Raw genomic sequence first — 20,234 nt, forward strand, 5'->3', positions numbered from 1 at the left:
AGAACTATATGTTTCTCACCGTGGTACACAAAGCTTTTCAAGACCCTCCCCACTGTCTTTCTTTCTGGGTTCTTTTCCACCACTTTCTCCTACACATTCCTCAAACAGCTACTCTGAGCTTCTTTTTGTTTCTTCTGTGCTACACGTGTGTATTTGTCCGTGCTTTTGCAGAACATGATTGTTCTGCCTCGAATGCCCCCTGACCACACCTTTCACTCCAGCCTTTACTCTTTTATGTCCTTAGGTCTTTATTTCTTTTGAGAGACCTGCATTTATTATCCCATTCATAGTATCCTTCTCCTTTTACTACATTATCATTACATCTGCTGTATGTTTTAATCAGTGCATCTACTACAGTCTGATTTCTGTGCATACTTTGTTCTTTCTCTAGAATGAGTTTCTTGAAGCCAGCGACTATTCACCTTTGTTTCAAAAGAACTGGATTTCATTACATGCTGAATGAATGAATAAATGCACAAATACGTTTTCAGCTCAACTGATATTTGCTTACGGGCTAGAAATCTTGAATTAAAGGTTGCCTTTTTACAATCTCCAAGTTTCACTTGCATCCAAATCGTTACATTAGAGCGTAGTAGGTTTGATTCTGATATATTCACATCATTCATTCAAGTATCCACCTGTTTCAACCGCTGTTGTCTCCAGGGAAGTGCTGGAGTGTCCACTGTGTTTCTCCTGGACATAAATATTCTTGGAAGACTGTCCTATATTTGAGAGCGGTTTTTTTTTTTTTTTTAAATTTTTTAATGACCCTGAGATAGAACACATGATTATCAGTAGCTCTTCTTTCTTTTTTATGGTTTACTTTCTTTGAAAGAATTCATCTAAGAGAGCTTTAAACCTCACTATTTTATTTTTATTTAACAAACACATATGGTATTTACTGTGTACCGTATTGTAAGCAATTTAGAGATATTAACTCATCTAATAATTATGAAAACTCTACCCAGGAAGATATTCCTGTTATCTATATTTCACAGATGAGAAATCATAGGCAAGAGGGTTAAGTACGTTGCTACGGTGACACTATTAAAAAATAAGAATAGCATTTGATTCTGAGCAGTCTGTCTCTCAGAGTTTGTCGTAGTAAGCACTTAGCCATGCTTCTTTTCATTGCGTTCAGCTTCATGTGGAAGAATCGCTGAGCATGTTTTAGGTGCATGTGCCACTTTACTGAAATTCCCTAAATGCTCTGTGAAAAGGAGTTTTTAAAATTTCTTTCAGTTTATATTCTCTAGCTGGTAGAGAATATAACTCCATAAAAAACTTAAAGATTATTGATTGGATAGGATTTATCTTTCCAAATGTAATCATGTAGACTTCTAATGATGAGAAAGGAAACAGATTTTAAAATGAAGGGGAGCATTACAAGTCAGTTATAAAATAATACTTTTTAAAAAAAATGGAATGTAACTGCAATAGGTTTTTATCTAAGACTCGGTGAATCTTAAAGAGATTAAGCCATACTAGGAACTCTTATATGAGAAAGATTGACATAGCTGCGGGACACAGACTATTTCTATGCATCATAACTCTTTTTAATGAAAAAATAATCAAGGTAATGGAGCCTCAAAAATGTAAACTGCAGGTGAGGAGGAAGAATGGCAGAAGATAAGACAATAGAAGAAAGGGAGAGAATTACAATAGCATGAGAGGGTTGACCTATATCTCTTCATTTACTTTATAACCTAATGTCTATTATAATGTTGCGTTATCCATTTTTCTTTCTGTAAAGAAATACCTGAGGCTGGGTAATTTGTAAAGGAAAGGGGTTTATTTGGCTCATGGTGTTTCTGCAGGCTGTACAGAAAGCATGGTGCCAACATTTGCTTTTGATGAAGGCCTCAGGAAGCTTCCAGTCATGGAGAAAGGCAAAGGGATTTCAGCATCATGTGCAGATCACATGGTGAGAGAGAAAGGGGAGTGGGAGTGAGTCAGGCTCTTCAAACAACAAGTTCTTGCAGGAACTAAGAGAACTCTCTCATTACCATCTGCCAAGCCACTCATAAGGGATCTTCCCTCATGACCGAAACACCTTCCATCAGGCCTCACCTCCATCACTGGGGATCATATTTCAACATGAGACTTGGCAAGACCAAAAAAACCATATTCAAACCATAGCAAATGTTTTGCAAATAGTAGAAATTCAATGAAATTCAACGAGTATTTCTAGAAAGGGTACTTAAAGGCATGAAAAAATAAAGGAATATGAAACAGAGAGAAAGGAGAACTGAAACACAGAATGTAAATGTAGAGAGGTGAAAAGGGGATAATAAAAGCAGCTACACTCACAGGTTGTTACATATCCATAAAGAACTTAAAATTATCACATCATTTAATCATCACTACCACGGCCTTACTGGGAAAGATGCTATTATCACTGTATGATTATCTATAAGGGTCAGAGCAACGATCCCCTTGCAGATATTTGGTTGTTTTCAGAGTCAGTGATTTTGCTCATCGTGCTAGACCACCTCAGAGGAGACAAAGGAGTCTGGAAGCCAAGAACATGAACACCAGAAATCAAATAATGAAACTTGTTTTGGATTTTATTATTGTATTTATTATTTGGATTTATTATTACAAATTACTAATAACAAATTGCTCCAAAAGTTGGCAGCTTAAAGCAACAAATATTTGTTATCTCACAAAATCTGTAAATTAGGAATCTAGGTGTGATTAAGCTAGGTGCTTCTGGTTCAGAGTCTCAAGTGAAGTTGCAGTTATGAGCAGACAAACTGTATTCATAAAGAAATAGGTTCAAAACACATTGATAAATGGTTGATAATGTGTGCACCCAGCTTTAAAGCTGCAGTCATCTAAAAAGCTGTTACAGACAACCTAAGTCTTTTGATGAGATCATTCAAAACCTGCAATCAGGCACTACCCTATAGCAGTCACTGAAAGGGCTGAGATCTTGAGAAATTTTACCTTTCATATCCCTTCATGTTTGGAAGAAGTTTCAATGTTTTTATGTACACATAATGCTTATGCATAAAATCAACCTTGTGATAATACACTTCCATGGAGTCAAATCTACAAAAAACACACACAACAAATTAGAACTCTAAAATTACACAATTTATACCTCCAGTATTGAAAATGTTGAAAATGATGTGAAGATGAAATACATAGCACAGGGAATTGTAAAAAATAATGCTGGCAATTTAAAATAGTGGGGAAAAAACTGAAAATAGAAGGAAAAAAAGAAAATTTGACATAAAAATATATATCACAGGTATGGATTATGGGTAATTGCATGGAGGTCATCCAAAAGAGCTGGCCAACTTTCACATTTATTAACTATATTTTGAAGCCTTGCATGGAAATAAATAGCTGCTTTTTTTTTTCCTTTGGGGCATGACTCTCCTTGGAGAATATGTTTACATTAATTTTCTACATTGTACTACTTTTTTGGAAACTCATCTATGACTTAATATATGCCAACACTAATATTCCTTATTAAGTTTTTCCATTTTCTGTGTCATGCTTCTGTGTTTTTTGGGGTATGCAGAAATACATTCCACATACACTCATATACTGGCCACAGATTTGGCAGAAGCAATGCTGATGATTAAACAGCAACTTGATTGTGTAAGTGTCTTCTTATCCTACCATGTGCATAATTATTTTCTAACCAGTTAGTAACTTCATTGTCTTCTTCAGGCAAATGCAGCTTCAATTCATTAAAAGCTCCTAGAATTTGATCAGTTGGAAGAAATGCCAAAGCAAATGCACAAATGATGCATTTTTAAACTGAAGTTTTTGTCGTGCCATATTGCACGGCCAATCAACAAGTCTAAATTTTCTGCCAAATGCAAATAAAGACAATAACAAGTTAATAGTTCCACTTAACTTGATGCAACTAACATGAGCAACTACCCTGCATTTAACTGAAAATGCACTAATCCTTTCCCCAGAATTTCGCTTTTAGAATTTTAATATTTGGGATTTTAATTTTTTGGGATTGTGATTTTCAGGATTGCAGGCATTAGTAATTTTAGACTTGAGGAATGTTGATCTTCAGGAATTTTAATCTTTTGCAATTTCAACATTCAGGATTATGGCATTTGGGATTGTGTCTTTTGGGATAATGATGGGTACCACTTTTCCTAGGCAATTCCTGAAAGTGACATTCCATCACTTTTTCGTATTTCACTTGTTACACTGAGTTAATAGGTCCATCCCACAGCCAAAAGGAAGGGATTCACCAAGAGTAACTATACAAGGAAGTGAAGGACATGGGGGCCACATTAGAGTTTGCCTACCACAATTGCGATGAGCTTGTTAGATATGGTTTAATTTGCTTGAATAATATTTCGGATAGCTTCAGCATTCTAATATAGAAGACTTGGAATTGAAGGTGTTGGTGTTTATTAAATCCAACTTAATTACTTTTAAAGTTAGATTGTCTGAGAAGTATTCTGTGTTCTCTGTGGTGTCATTTAAAATCTGTCACAATGAAAAAATTCAAGAATTTAAGATATCTCAAGATTTCAAATAGGATAAGAAGATTACAAAAACTTAGATGTACTATTCTATCAAGCTGACAGGTTCAAAAGGCAAATCTTTTGTCTGTCTTTTAACTAGTATAGTGGCACCTTGCACCAAATAATTTACTGAATCATTTTTGCAAAAAATACATAGCAACAAATCAAATCAATACTGGAAACGTAGTCACATTTCACGGTAGCTTGTGGAGAAAATGAAATGGAATAAAATAATTATTGTTTCACTTTGACAGATACAATAATAATATCTAATTCATGTTCATGTAGGATGAGTCACATAGTTTGGCATTTGAGTAAAGTGTGATATCATTCATCTTAGGGGATCATCGATCAATAATTATTCTTTGAGTCCTTGCTCTGTGTAAGACATTGTGGAAATATAAAGAAGACCCATGAACTCTCATGGGTTGCAGGTCTTTCATTTGAATACTTATTCATGCATCAGTATGCACACAGAGAGCCTACTGTGTGCACAGGATGACCTGCTGGAGTAATAGTAGGACAGCAAAAAAGAGAAAACATTTATCAGTCTGATTCCTGCTTTCAAGGATCTCATGCTCTCAGATTTTCAATCTGACTCTATGTGTGTTTTATAGCTCAATTATAGCTCTTAATTCTTAGTGCGAATTTATAGACTCATGCTGAATTATCTATTAAACTTTTTAAAATTCATCATTATCCTGTGCTCCTGCCACCTTTTCCTTCGAAGATACCTACACATTTTTACTTCTTAGTTTACAAATCATTTCAGCTGGGGAGTCTTATCTGATTACTTCAGGCTGGGTTTCCTGCCCTTTGTGCTCTCCTTAGTCACGTGGACCATTCTCCTCCCATTGTACAGTGCCTACCTTTAAACAAACAAACAAAAACCCAATAAATCCCATTCAAAGGTAAGCTGCATGACATCAGAAGCATGTTCATCTTGTTATCATTACATCCCCATCTGTTTAACAATATTTATTTTGTGCCTATTACATACCAGGTACATCTTGAGGCACTGGTAATATGGCAGTGAAGCTTATGTTTAGTGGAAAGAGACATAAAATAGATAAATACATTTATACTCACTCAGATAATACTAAGTGCTATGAAGACAAAGAAGGGCAAGATGATAAAGCGAGTGGATTGGAGGGAAGGCAGGGCTCTTTTAGATAAAGTCCTCTTTGATGTGGTGATATTTGAGCTGAGAACTAGAGGAATTGGGGGAGGAAGACAAGGGGGCAGCCTGTTCCTGGGAGAGCAAAATGAGAGCAAAGACCGTAAATTGGGAGTGTGTTTCATGTAGTGAAGGAGCAGCAGGGAAGCTCTTGAGGCTGGAGAGTAGTGGTTGAGGACAGATGGAGCAGAGTATTAAGAGATGAGGTCAGAAAGATTTCCAGGGGTCAGATCACAGAGGATTTTGCAGATCGTGGTACTCCTAGCACCTAGCACACACACGTGGTGTTTAATGAGCATACATCGAATATTGTTAGATTAGGTTTGAAGTAAATGAGCAGTATTGCCTAATTTTATATTATTAGTTAATATTATCACTACTGAAGTACTTGGATAAGTGAATCAGCAAACTTTGCTGCATGTTAGAATCACCTAGAATTTTTTTTGAAAGACCGATTCTAGGTCATATGGCAGGCACATGATATCCAAATCTCTGGATGGCATCTGTTTTTTTTTTTTTTTCTCTTCTTTTTTAGAGCTCCTCAGGTGATTTCAGACAACTATGAAAATCACTGAGTTAGATTAATGTTTCTAAAAGTGTGGCCACCAACCAGCAGCATTGGAGATAATTGCAAATACAAATTCTTGAACTCATCTTGTATCTGTTGAATCAGAAACTCTGGGAGTAAAACTAAGCTATCTGTATTTTGTTGCCCAGATGCTTCGAGTGCATGCTAAAATTGGAGTATCATTGTCTTAAAAGTATGAGCCCACATGCAGACAAAATAGGTGATATACTTTGGGATGTTAATTGTAGAGGTCCATGTTTCTGTATGTGTATAGTGGAAAAATGTCTAAAATTTTAGCTTTTGAGAATTGTTTCTTTGAATTAAAACATTCCCTCTCTCATAGCCTTTTGTTTAACTAAAACTTTACTGTGAGTAAAATATTGAACCATTGTTAGTAGTACTTTGATGTAAATGTGTTGACTGGAATAATTTCGCTGACTGAGGATGGACAACTTTGAACATTAAGAGTGGCTAAAATAAAAAAGATTTCTAGAGAATAATGAAGATGAAATGAAAGCACAATTTTCCTTTAGTCTCAAAATCATTGGTATTTAATAAAATTTCAATTGATCATTAGCACTTGATAAAACTGAAAACTGAGAAAATTTTAAAATAATCTGACTATATTTTTTCATATTTTGGTGGGCATATTTTGGAAAATGTATTTACTTTGTTTTTAGTTAATTGTACACCTGATTCTATATTCACCATATCTGCACATGACAATTTTGACATTTGCAAATTTAAAATAAAATAAATATTGTAAATAATTTAAAAAGAGACAATTTCTCCAGATGCTTTTCTTTTTCTTTAAGAAATCAAAGTCTCTCTGTTTAGGTTTCTATCTGACATCACTCTTCAAAAGATTTCCACATTGAAAACCTTATCACCATTTACCTTCCTAGAGAAAGTTACATTTTCTTTCACAAAACCTGAATATTAATATGTACTTTGGAGTTTCTTTTTCCTTTTCCCTTATCTGGGAATAATAATGAGTGAGAGAAAGTGAATTATATATACAGCTCAGGGGCACTGCTGAAAGGCTGGGTTTGAGGAGTATGATAATTCTGGTTTTAGCCTTCTTATCAATGCAGCAGGTTCATTCAGGTTTAAGAATGAACTGTTAAAGTCTTTTGTTGTCCTGCTACACAAGTTTTCTGTTACATAGAAAACTCAGCTTTTTTTTTTTTTTTTTTTTTTTTTTTCCTGGTTTGTGGCTTAACTGGATACAATACCCAATATTGTCTGCAAAGTACAGCAATATATATTTGAAGCACTTGAATAATATTAGTATCTTGGCTGAATAAGGAGAAAAAAAATGTATAAAAGTAAAGATAATACAATTTTAAAAGGGAACTTTCACATGCCATAGGATTTCATTCAGCTTGCTGACAAAGGACTTCAGAAATAAGGAGAGCTTGAGATGGAGAAAATGTAAATGCACAGTGTGTCTTGATATCTTCAGTTTGTGTCTTCATATGTTACTGTATATTTGACTGATGAAAGCCTTGCTGAGATTTGCAAGTAAGCATCAAAGGATCTGTGGAATTTTTAAATGAACCATTTCCTTCTATGTCACTCAACCAAGCAATATGCTTTCTTAATTTTTCATCATATATATTTTTTTCAAGATAAATCCACAGCCTTGCTGGGGAGGTGAACATAACCTTTTCAGTATTATATTGTCCTCCTAGGAATCTTTCTTTCTTCTGACAAAACAATGTTTTCAGAAATGTCAAATTTCTCCCATCTATTTTTGCATCAGAAGCCAACTTTAGAAAAACTAGAAAGTCTTTTTTTCCCCAATTTTTCCTTTCAACCCACATAAAATAGTGCCATTTAATATAGCACTGCATAGTTTGCAGTCTTAAATCTGATTTCTCCAACTCTAAGTAGCATGAAACTGTCAAGTGTCTTTTCTCCTTTGCATATTTGGATGCCTTTTAAGATCATATTTTGCCACTCTGTGGCATTTGTTAGAAACCATCAGTGGCCTAACACAGTGTGTTATTGGATCACAACAGACAAGTGCGAATGTGCTCATTTGCTAATGATTCCCTCCAAAACACATGCATGTCCTCCTAAAAGCCAATAAATAGGTAATTTATATGTAATAAAAATAAAATTATTGTATAACTGATTAAAATTATAGAGCTAAGGAATTGGTGAAACAACCATATTAAGTCATAATTTAAAATTACGTATCTGCTTTCTATGAAGGGTCAGATCACATATGCTCACAGATATGGAACACACAGAATACAGACATGATATGCCTATGTACAGACAAACTTTTTTCTTACTGTTTCTTTTTCTTTCATATACATTATGAATAAAGTGTATCAGGTCTTAATGTCTGTCATGCATTATCAAGATATTTACTAATCATTTTTTGATTTAACAAATGCTTAGTGAAGGTAGGGTTGTAGTTGTGCGTATAGATAAAGTCTATACATACAGGTAAAGTATTTGTGCTCAGGAAGCTTATTTTCTTGTGGGTACGTTAGAAAGTAACCAAGTAAATAAATAAACAAGATAATAAGAAGTGCTTAAGTGGTAGGTAGAAAACAACAGAATAATGCATTGAAGGTTGATTGAGTACGATACTTTAAATAAATAGATACACGTGTGTCTGCTAAATGGCAAGGCATTTGAGTGAACCCTCAAAGATAATGAGTCAGTTAGGAGAAGGCTTGGCAGAAGAGGTAACATGTGCAAAGCCAGTAGGTGGGGAAGGGCTAGGTATATTCAAGGAAAAGAAAGGCCATTGTGGCTAATGTACTGAACAAGATGAAAAATGCTATGAGATGATGGTGAAGAAGTAGTAGGAGCAAGATTCTGAAGGCTTTCTGCCAAACATAACTCCAGGTTTTATTCTATGTGCAACAGTGAATATTTGAAGGGGCCTATATAAGTTCTTCAATGATCGACTTCAAAGATTTGGGCAAGAATGTTGTGGAGCAGACATACCAAAGATATGTTTTAAAGGTAGAACAAGATAGACTATTCACAGTTCTTATATTGATTTACTTAACTATTTTCATTAGATACTTTAAACATAGCACAATGAATGCTCCCTTACATGTCTAAAATATTACCTTAGAAAAAAGATTACTTAACACTTAAGGAAATCTTTTTTTAATAAAACTGGATAGTTAATAAGGATAGTGACACATAGCCAAAATATCTTTAATAAGACCAGATGTATCAACATATACATATTAATTTTCTATATCATGGTAGAGCTGAAATATTGATCAGGAAATAATCATTTTACACTCATACATACCATGTTTTATATCCACCACATCATAAGGAATAGAAACATCACCACCTGGCATTTTGGCAATTTCGGAAAGTACTGACAATTTCACCTCCATAGTCACTGGGATATATTCAGCACCCAGGAAAACTTAGCCCATTTTTACCAAGTAATTACTTCAAGTTTGAGCTGACAGGATGAAAGTGCTGCACACTGTGATTCGATGGGAAATGATGCAGAGGGTGAAATCTGGGACATAAGCTTTCTGATAAGATACTTATTAGTCTTCCCCAACAGAGTTCAGTCCTACTCCATCCTGAATTCTTTGAAAGTTTGTGCCACTTATTAAAGATCAGCAAGTTAGAAATTGTGGCTTGAACTTTCTGTAGTCATAGAACATAGCACATAACTAGACTCAGAGATGTTGGCCAAGGGATACAAAATTTCAATTAGGTAGGAGGAATAAGTTCAAGACCTACTTTACAACATGGTGACTGGAGTTAGTAACAACACAGTGTATTGTATTCTTGAAAAATGCTAAAAGAGTGAATGGTAAATGTTCTCACCAATTTGGTCATTAAAATGTTTTTTATTAATAAGGAGACACTGACTGTGGTTGGAGGGAATATTTACCATGTTCGAATTCATCACAAAGACTGGAAAAACAAATGAAGTGATTCAGTGTCTAGCACAGTATTGGCCATTTAGGAGGCTCTCAATATGCACTATTGAATGTGAATTAATTATAGAGTGTCAGTGTCTTAATTACCTCAAAAGAAAAACAGCTCAAGATAGAAGACGTTATTTAAAATAAACCTACCTTTATCAGTGGATTAAAACAGGTTCTTTTTGTGACTTCAGAAACTGGGTGAAGAGACTCACACTAAACAAATAGGTACACATATTTTGTTTAATTTTTATAGAGCTTATTCTTACATTTTTATATCATTGTTTATTTGCTTAAATAATCCTTCCTTAAAGCGGGTGCTGAAATAATAATGCCATGTCATAATGAGTGTTGCACAAGTAATTATTTGAGTCTCAGAATTGGAAAGCCACCTTGAAGTGGTATCAAAACCTTAGATTGAGGTCATTGCCCAGCTTATTTGATAGGAGCTACAGTCCAATAACCCTGGAGAAATATGCTGGACCCTTTATTATTGGAACTGGAAAGAAATAATGAGATAATAAAGGAGAAGTATCCTAAGAAAAAGAAATTTATATTGAGAAAAAAATAATTTATCCAGGGATGAAACTGAAGTGCAGTAGAGATCTTGCTAATTTGGCATTTCTTTTTAATTGGTGTGAAATGTGTATGATACGTATATACCACAACGATTGCCTTAATGTTGCATAGGCTGGATCTGCTATTCAAGTTCAACTCTAGAGCATGTATCAACTGTAGCTGGACATTATCTTTTTCTACTGTCTAGAAAATAATATTCAAAGAAAGAAATTCTACAGCATGAAAAGTTACACTAGATTAAAATACATATTATTTTGCTCTTCAGTGTGTTTACTTTTTTGATTTATTAGTTGATTAGAACTGATTGCAACTTTCATTTTATAAGACAATGGCCCTTGCATTTGAAGGCTGAATGCTTCATTTTATTTCATTTCAATCAATATTGATGAGAGCACTTATTAGAATCTATGTAGACTAAAAGGGCCAGTGAGATAGAAACTGTTTCCTCCAAGAGCTTACAATTTAGTGGGACTAAAAATCAAAAGATGTCACAAGGTTTCACAGGTAGAAGATATTATATTTACCTGGTGACCAGGCGGTGCTTTAAGGGAGCAGCTGAATTTAAAGTGCACCTTGAAAGAGACCATGTGTTTAACAAGTCAAATGGAGGAAGAGAGAGGCATTGGAAGGTCAAGGCCAAAGTATTTTAGTAAGCAAAAGACTTAAAGAGTTTTAAGTGGTTCTAATTTGGAGGGTATGCTGCAATACAATACAGAGTTTCAAACTTTGAAAATCTGAAGAATGCCATTTATAGGTTTTAGGTTTTATTTCTTTTTTTAACTTTTTTAAAATTTTAAAATAATCATGGACTCAGGAAGTACACAGTACAAAGACTCTCACATACCCATCACCCAACTTCTCCCAATGATGACATTTTATATAGTTATAGCACAATATCAAACCCAGAACATTGACATTACTATTATCTAGAATGCAGACGTTATTCAGTTTTCACCATTTTTAAAAAACCTGCACTCATTTGTGTATGTGTACATGTTTTTGTGATAGTATTTTTACTCTTTAATCAGCAGAATTATGTAATTGGGGGTAGGATTTAAGATTATTTGGCAACAGTGAACAGGAAAAACTGAAAGTAGGAAGACTAAATGAAAAATTCTTGCGGTAGTACAGAAGAGGAACAATGACAACCTGGAATGAATGGTGCCCAGTACAGCATTGGGACACTGCAAAAGTACTTAGTGAGTGAGTAAGGATTTCTATTTTCAAACTACATGTTTTTCAAATGTAAAGGCATGTTTTTCAAATGTAAAGGAAAAAAAAGACTATCCATTTTCAATTTCACAATGTGTGTACACTGGCAGGATTTAAAAGAATGATAAGACATAGTCAGAACCCAGTGAAATTCTCAGTTGAGCCCACTGAACTATATACTGCAGAAGCTCAATAGAAGCAAGACAATTCTCAATTTGAATGAGGTAAGCTGCACAGGTCAGAGAAAAGTCAGATTCAGACTCCAGGGCATGCACCCACAATTAGAGCACTACTGGGAGAAAAGTGGAAAGGCATCTGTTTCTTGTCCTAACTGCTATTATTGTTTCTACTCAACTTGCTCATTGCTAGTTGAAATATCAAGAACAAAAATTTGCTTTTTAAATTCAAAACCTTTCAAAAAAATTTCAATATCCTGGGAGAAAGTTCAGAATATTTTTAAAAAATTTTTTATTTTATTTTTGTTGTTGTTGGTTTTTGAAGACGGAGTCTCGCTCTGTTGCCCAGGCTGGAGTGCAGTGGCGCTATCTCAGCTCACTGCAACCTCTGCCTCCCTGGTTCAAGCAATTCTCCTGCCTCAGCCTCTGAGTAGCTGGGACTACAGGCACCTGCCATCATGCCCAGTTAATTTTTTTGTATTTTTTGTAGAGATGGGGTTTCACCATGTTGGCCAGGATAGTCTTGATCTCTTGACCTCGTAATCCACTTGCCTTGGCCTCCCAAAGAGCTGGGGTTACAGGTGTGAACCACTGAGCCTGGCCTTTTTATAGTATTTTAAAAATTAAATAAATGCTAAGAAAATTTTCTAAGTCAGCAGTTCTCCTCTTTTATTCAATATAATGATTGCATAATTTTATTCCCTGTATGTCTCAAAATCTCTTATAAAGGTCAATATTTGCTGGGTAGACAAACTCAGAGTTGCAGAACTTTGATATATGGTTTGCTGGCTGAGGGATTATGAGCAAGGTTTTTAAACATTTTCTAAAACTTCATAACCTCATCAGTTATATAAGAGTGTTGGAGTCAACGGGCCCCTTCCATTCTGACACTCTCAGAATAAATCTCCTTAATTCCCCCATACATTTTTATCACTGTTACTCTTTTTTACTTCATATTAGGACAGTGACTGTGACACAGTAAGTATTCAGTGAAGGTTTTCTGAATGAGTTTTTTGTAGAATTTTAATTCTAAAAGCTTTCAAGTATTTAAAGTAGGTTTTAGATTTTAGTACAGTAAAATTGTTTAAGCAAAAAAGCTTGAAACTTTGCATTTTATCCTTTATATTTTATGTGTTGTAAAAATATGTAAGTCACTTAGTCTCTTTTGGACTCAGTGCTTTTCTCTGCAAATATGGGAACTGCACTTCTAAAATTGTTCTGTTTTTTAAAAAATGAATAATATTAATTGGTAGAAAAATTATGCACATCTCATGTAGCGGTATTTCAGATTGAATTCCTCATAGCTTCTTAACTTATATAAGCTGCAAATTTATTTTTATAAAATTTTTTAAATTATATATTTAAACTAAATTTGTAAGCATTTAATCAAATTACTTCTACTGAATGTAAATGTAATGAACCAAAAAATAAGAGCTAACATTTAGTGAGCCTAATAAGTTACAAACATTGAGATATCGTTATTATGCCAATTTTATAGAATAGAAATCAAAGACCATAAAGGTTAAGTAACCTACCCAAGGTGATACATACAATAAAAGAGGCAGTCAGGATTGGAACATGGGTAGCTGGGTTCCAGGGCTGTGTGTTTAACCAACACTTTATACAGTGTGTCACTCTGCATCACTTCCAAATACAGAAAAAGCCCAGAACCATATTTTTTGAGCTAGGGAGTAGGATGATGTTTAAACATTGAACATGATGTTGTCTGAAATTGTATGGACAAAGCCTCTAATGACTTCCTGTAGAATCTCTGCCTTGTGCTCTAAATACAGTTTGCACTTGGGGACAGTCCAACCATAGGATGTAGATAATCACCAGTCTCTTTTCAATAGACAAAAAATGTTTCAAATAGTATATGGTCCACATATATTTGCAATTTAGGAAGGTAGATTTCTGCTGAGAGGAAAATAGTTTATATATGAACAAGTCTTCTAGAAAATATGAACATACATTTCATAATTTTTCAAATATTGCCTGTCTTTACAACATAAGTATGAAAAATGAACAGATCAAATTTCATTTATGCTATTGAGTCATTATATGATTTTGTATACACAAGTCAGTCCTCAGATGTTAGTATGAGAAATCCCAGTTTTTATTTAATAAAGCAGTTCTGCTTTGGGGTCTCTTTAGCTCTCATTTTTTTCCTCTCTCCTCAAATAATAATTATACTGTATTGACAACTTTATTCTTATTATGTGTAGTTATACAATACAGAATAAATTGCCTTGCATTTTAATTTTAAGCACTTGAAATGTCCCACTTCAACAGATAGTTTAATAAGAAAACAAAAAATATTTTAAAAAGCATTTGAGTGAATAAAACAAAGCAAAATAAGTACCATTACACTCAGACCTTTTCCTCCCTAGAATGTTAGATCCCAGATGCCTTACACAGAAAAATGATTACTTAGGTTCTTAGTACATGTTACACCAAAAAGTTTGAGAGACTAGTTAAATAGGATTGAACAGATTTCTCTGTTACGGAACTTCTTACTCTCTTTAACCTCTAATGTATTTAATTAAATACTTTTCAAACCTAATCTGTGCATTATTGAACATTTCATGGGGATAATATTTCATGAAACTCTGTGAATATTTACATCAGTAGTCTTTAATGGAAGTTAGACATTAGAATCACCTAGCGAGTATTTGAAGCATATCCCTGACAAGAGCAATCCAATCTGAGTCTTGGAGGGTGGGAGTCTGCAGTAGCAGGAAGCTATAATGGCTTCCCAAAGATGCTTATGTTCTAATTCCTGAAACCTGTGACTACATTACATGGCAAAGGGGAATTAAGGTTACTAATCAGCTGATCTTAAAATCGAGAGATTATTCTGAGATATCCACATGGGCCCAATATAATGACAAAAGTCTTTAAACGTAGCAGAGGAAGCAGAAGAGTCAGTGCCAGAGTGCTGCATGTGAGAAAGACTCCACCAGTCATTGCTGGCTTTGAAGCTGGAAGAAGAGGCCACCAGCCAAGGAATGCAGGTGGCATCTGGAAGCTGCAAAGGCAAGAAAATGGATTCTCCCGCAGGACCTCTGCGAAGGAACACAGCCCTGCTGACATCTTGATACTGGTCCAGGAGACTCATTTTGGACTTCTGAGCTCCAGAACTGTAAAATAATAAATGTGTTGTTTTGAGCTACTAGATTTGTGGTAATTCGTTACAGTGAAAATAGGAAATGAATACAAGGCCCAAGCATTAGTTATTTTTAAAAGGTACCAGGTAATTCTAATATGTAGCCAGACTGAGAACCTCTAATTCTGATGAATGGCTGCTCATTAGAATCCCCTAAGAAGTTTTTGATATCATATCTTCCATCTACCACCAGGGATCCAAATTCACTTTCAAAGTATCAACTTATTTAATCCCCATAACAACCTTATAAGATAGAAATCATTATCAGAAGCACAGCTTTTTTAAGAAAGTTGTCCAATGTTATCCAGCTATTAAGTGATAAACTTTAAACCTGCACAGGCTGGCTCCCATAACCACAGTCATGTTGGCTTAAATGCTTGTGTTGGGTCTGTTTAGTACCATTTTAAAATATCATTACAATTACTGGTTATTTTCTGAGTTCCCTTTTCTTTTTCTTTTTCTTTTTTCTTTTTCTTTTTTTTTTTTTGAGACGGAGTCTCGCTTTGTCGCCCGGGCTGGAGTGCAGTGGCAGCTCACTGCAAGCTCTGCCTCCCGGGTTTACGCCATTCTCCTGCCTCAGCTTCCCAAGTAGCTGGGACTACAGGCCCCCGCCACCTCACCCGGCTAGTTTTTTGTATTTTTTTTTTTAGTAGAGACGGGATTTCACCATGTTAGCCAGGATGCTCTCGATCTCCTGACCTCGTGATCCGCCCGTCTCGGCCTCCCAAAGTGCTGGGATTACAGGCTTGAGCCACTGCCCCCAGCCCGAGTTCCCTTTTCACAGGAAAAGCAGGAAATTAGAAATGAAAAGTGCCAGTAGAAATAAAAACATTGATGGCAGGATACTTATGATTGAGAAACTGATTCTGAGGGATGAGAATTGAAAATATAAAATCCTTCCATGTTCAAAAATCATGGAAATCTGAGGTCTTTGTGGGAGTTGTAAATGTTCGCCCGGCTAGTTTTTTGTATTTTTTTTTTTAGTAGAGACGGGATTTCACCATGTTAGCCAGGATGCTCTCGATCTCCTGACCTCGTGATCCGCCCGTCTCGGCCTCCCAAAGTGCTGGGATTACAGGCTTGAGCCACTGCCCCCAGCCTGAGTTCCCTTTTCACAGGAAAAGCAGGAAATTAGAAATGAAAAGTGCCAGTAGAAATAAAAACATTGATGGCAGGATACTTATGATTGAGAAACTGATTCTGAGGGATGAGAATTGAAAATATAAAATCCTTCCATGTTCAAAAATCATGGAAATCTGAGGTCTTTGTGGGAGTTGTAAATGTTACCAAATGCAGCAATGTTTACTGCTATTGGTAGTACTATTGTATTTGAGTAGAGTTGAATTAATCTTAATAATTCTGACTTATCAAGAAAAATTCATTTTTCTTTTGTATAATTTACTCATGAGAGCAGGTATATATTTACAATTCTTAATAGTAATTTATATAAGTAAAAACGCTTCTGAGAGAAAGAAGCATCAATTGTCTGAGTATTTTAACAGGTGGGCCATGAATTTTCTAAATAATTCAATATAATATATTATGGTATATGCATATGTTATGTTCCATATGGAAAATCTGCCTGTTTGCATGTCAGTCCTATTCAATTTTCTCTTATAAATGAAAGGCCATTCCAAACCAACTGAAATGTCAACACTCTTTGACATTTTGGTGACATACTTAGCAGAGGTACAAAGACGCCAAAACAAATCTATAAAATCCAGTAGAAGATTTATTTATGAAACATTCAGATTTTAAGAGTTAGGAAGACAAAGACAAACAGCAAAACCAAATTCCCTTGTGTTCAAGTACTTGCCATTTTGTTCACTCACATTAAAGACTATAGTCCTAGTATATGTTAAATCTTTCAAAGTTCCAGCCTTCCATTCCTTTGGGTGTTGTAATGAAAAGAGCACTGAACTAAAGAAAAAACAGTAGCTAGTTATGTGACACTGAGTATAAACCATAAAACCACAGCAGTTTCTCCTGATCTATCAAATGCACATTGCACCTGCTTTTTCTACCCCATAGGATTATGAAAAATCAAATGATAATGTTTGGGAAAGTTTTTTGAAAATAGTAAAGCACCATGTAAATAATGATTCCATGTAATAATATGGATTCCAGGAGTTACCTATCCCAGCATAAGAAACTACCCCAAAATTTAGTGGCTCAAAACAATTCATTGAAAGTTTCTTAGGTCAGCAATTTGAGCATAGTTTAACTAAGTCCTGTGCTTCAGAGTCTCTCACAGGCTGCAATCAACGTGTCTGCTGTGGCTGTCATCATGTCAACACTCGACTGGAGAAAGGTCTGCTTCCAAGATCACTCACATTGTTCTTGGCGGGATCAGTTCCTCACTGGTTGTTGGAATACAAGCCTCAGTTTCTTACTTGCTGTCGACTGAAGGCAGTCTTCAGTTCCTTGGCACATGGCCTTTCTAGCATGGTAGTTTGCTTACTTCATCAAAGTTTGCAAGCCAAGACGGCAATAGAACACAGAAAGATAGAAGTCATTCTTTTGTAATATAATCATGGAAATAGCATCTCATCACTTTTGCCTTATTTTATTCATTAGAGGCAAGTTACTAGAGGGGTCATCCCATACTGCAGGGAATGTGACAACACACTGGTGTAAATATCAGGAAGTGGGGGTCGTTGGGGGTCATCTTGAAAGCTGCCTAAGACATGGACCATTCCCTACACCCTAAACATATCCTGGGCTTACCTCCCTCTCAGTTATCTCAGGATTTCCTTCTTTCTATAAATCCACTCTCAAACACAGTTCAACCTTCAATACACAATTCAGTTAAGATCTCCTTTTGTGAATTTTATTACAAATCCTTCAGTTAGATGGGATCTTCCCAGTGTCTAAGTTCCCCAAGCATTTGGCACACATCTTAGATCATATGTCATCTCCTGCTTTTTGTGATAGTAGTCACAGCCTTCAGACATATTCATTGACCGGGGCCTGGAAGTCCGGAATGAGGTCTTACACCTCTTCATATTCTCCCATGGTATGAAGGACAATATGAGCTACAAAATGAGCAATCTACACAGTTATTGAATTGAATTGAGACAGCTTTTCATGCAAATGCTAAAATATAATCTCTTTTCTGCTAAAGGGCTTACTTGAAGACACTAAAAATGAATCGATAATTTCAGTTTTGAAATAGTCTTATTTTAGGGATTCCTGCCAGTTTTTTTGTTTTTCAAGGGATGTCTACAGTCTGCTCTTCTAACGGTTTTATTCATCAAGAGGGTGAACCTGCAGAAAATAGTGGAACCATTTGACCTCAACAGTAAGGTACCAGATTTTTGGATGCCTATGCTTGGTAAGCGCATGCTTTTGTTCCAGGAGGTTTTTGGGGCCGCACCCTTCTTGTTATTAAAATTTTCTAGAACATGTTTAATTTTAAGGCAAATTTTCCCTTGTGTATAAAGTCTTATTGAGAAATCTCTCATTTATATTAACTTAGTAAAAAGGCCCTATTATACGAGTGATTATTTTTCAGCCATACAGTGTGTGTAAATAGACCTATGATCCCATGAAATTACTTAGATAAGAGCCTGGGTATAAAGAGTGTCTGGGGACCTATAAAATTAAATTTGCATAGTAGAACCTGAGTCAAGAATTCTACTTCTTTGGGGTATTTATTTTTATAAGGTTGGACCCACCATTCTTAGTATTAGAATATCTTAGAAACTTATAGAAGATTTATTCATTTCAGTTCAAGAGATTTCAAAGGTTCCACTGGCTTTTACTCAAGAACACTGATATGGTTGATGATGTGTTAAAACTGGCCCCTAGGGGTTTTGGTTTAGACTCAATCTACTTTTAGTTCTCTTTACTAAACTTAATCCAAGAAAGGCTTGGGGAGAGCATTTTTCAGAGCAGCTCACTATTAAGTTCTTTACAAACCCCCCATCCCTACTTTATACTCATCATTACCATTTATTCTGAGGAGAATTTCAGAGGTCTGGGCTAAATTTGGCTTCTCCTCAGGGCTCCTTCCCATCAGTATTCCCTGTATAGGAAATGGCCAAAGTTAAATTTTTTGGCAAAGTAAATGGAACGTAATCCATTTGTTCAGTGGTCCATGTGCTTCAAATCATCATGGGGCTTGATTCGATGTGCTGTCAGCCAAGTCACAGGAAATAGATAGTTCACTGCATTTTATGCCTCAGTGTGAGGGAGGCGGGAATTGTGAATTTTTGGAAAAATAAAATTGGGCAAAAAATGGGGAGATATGGTTGGAATTTGAAAACTACCTCATTGATATTTTTCATTATTTCATTGGGTAAGTTATTATTCTTTCATTCATTTGACAAATAATTTTTTGAGCATTACTATGAGTCTAGAATTGTTTTAGGCAGTAGGAACAAGCAGTGAACCAAAATAAATGTTCCTGTTCTCATGGGTCTCACATTTAGTCAGGGAATAGATAATGAATAAATAATTAAGTAGGCATACATTATGGCAGCTGGTGATAAGTACTAAGAAAAAAAATATTGTAAAGCGGCAGAGAGTAACAACTGGAGGTAGGGTGTGTGCTATTGTAGAAAAGACAGCATTTGAAACAGTGACCTGAAGAAAATGAATGAGTTTATATGAGTATTTGGGTAGAAGAAAGTCCAGAAGGGAGCAGAAAGTACTTAGACACTCAGGTGAAAAAAATATTTGTGTTGAAAGAACATTAAGGAGGCTAGGGTGGGATACAGGGAGAAGAGTGAGAAATGAAACCCAATTGGGTGTGTATGAATCATATTGGAACTAGTAGGCCATTATAAGGACTTTGAATTAGATCCAAATAAAATTAGTGAACCATCAGAGGATTATAAGCAAAGAGGTCATCTGTCCTATATTTTAAAAGGATCAAACTTCTTGCCATATAGAGACTTCCTGGGAGTAGGGATGGA

The sequence above is a fragment of the Chlorocebus sabaeus genome, chromosome 21 (genome assembly GCF_047675955.1).
Source record: "Chlorocebus sabaeus isolate Y175 chromosome 21, mChlSab1.0.hap1, whole genome shotgun sequence".
Lineage (NCBI taxonomy): Eukaryota > Metazoa > Chordata > Mammalia > Primates > Cercopithecidae > Chlorocebus > Chlorocebus sabaeus.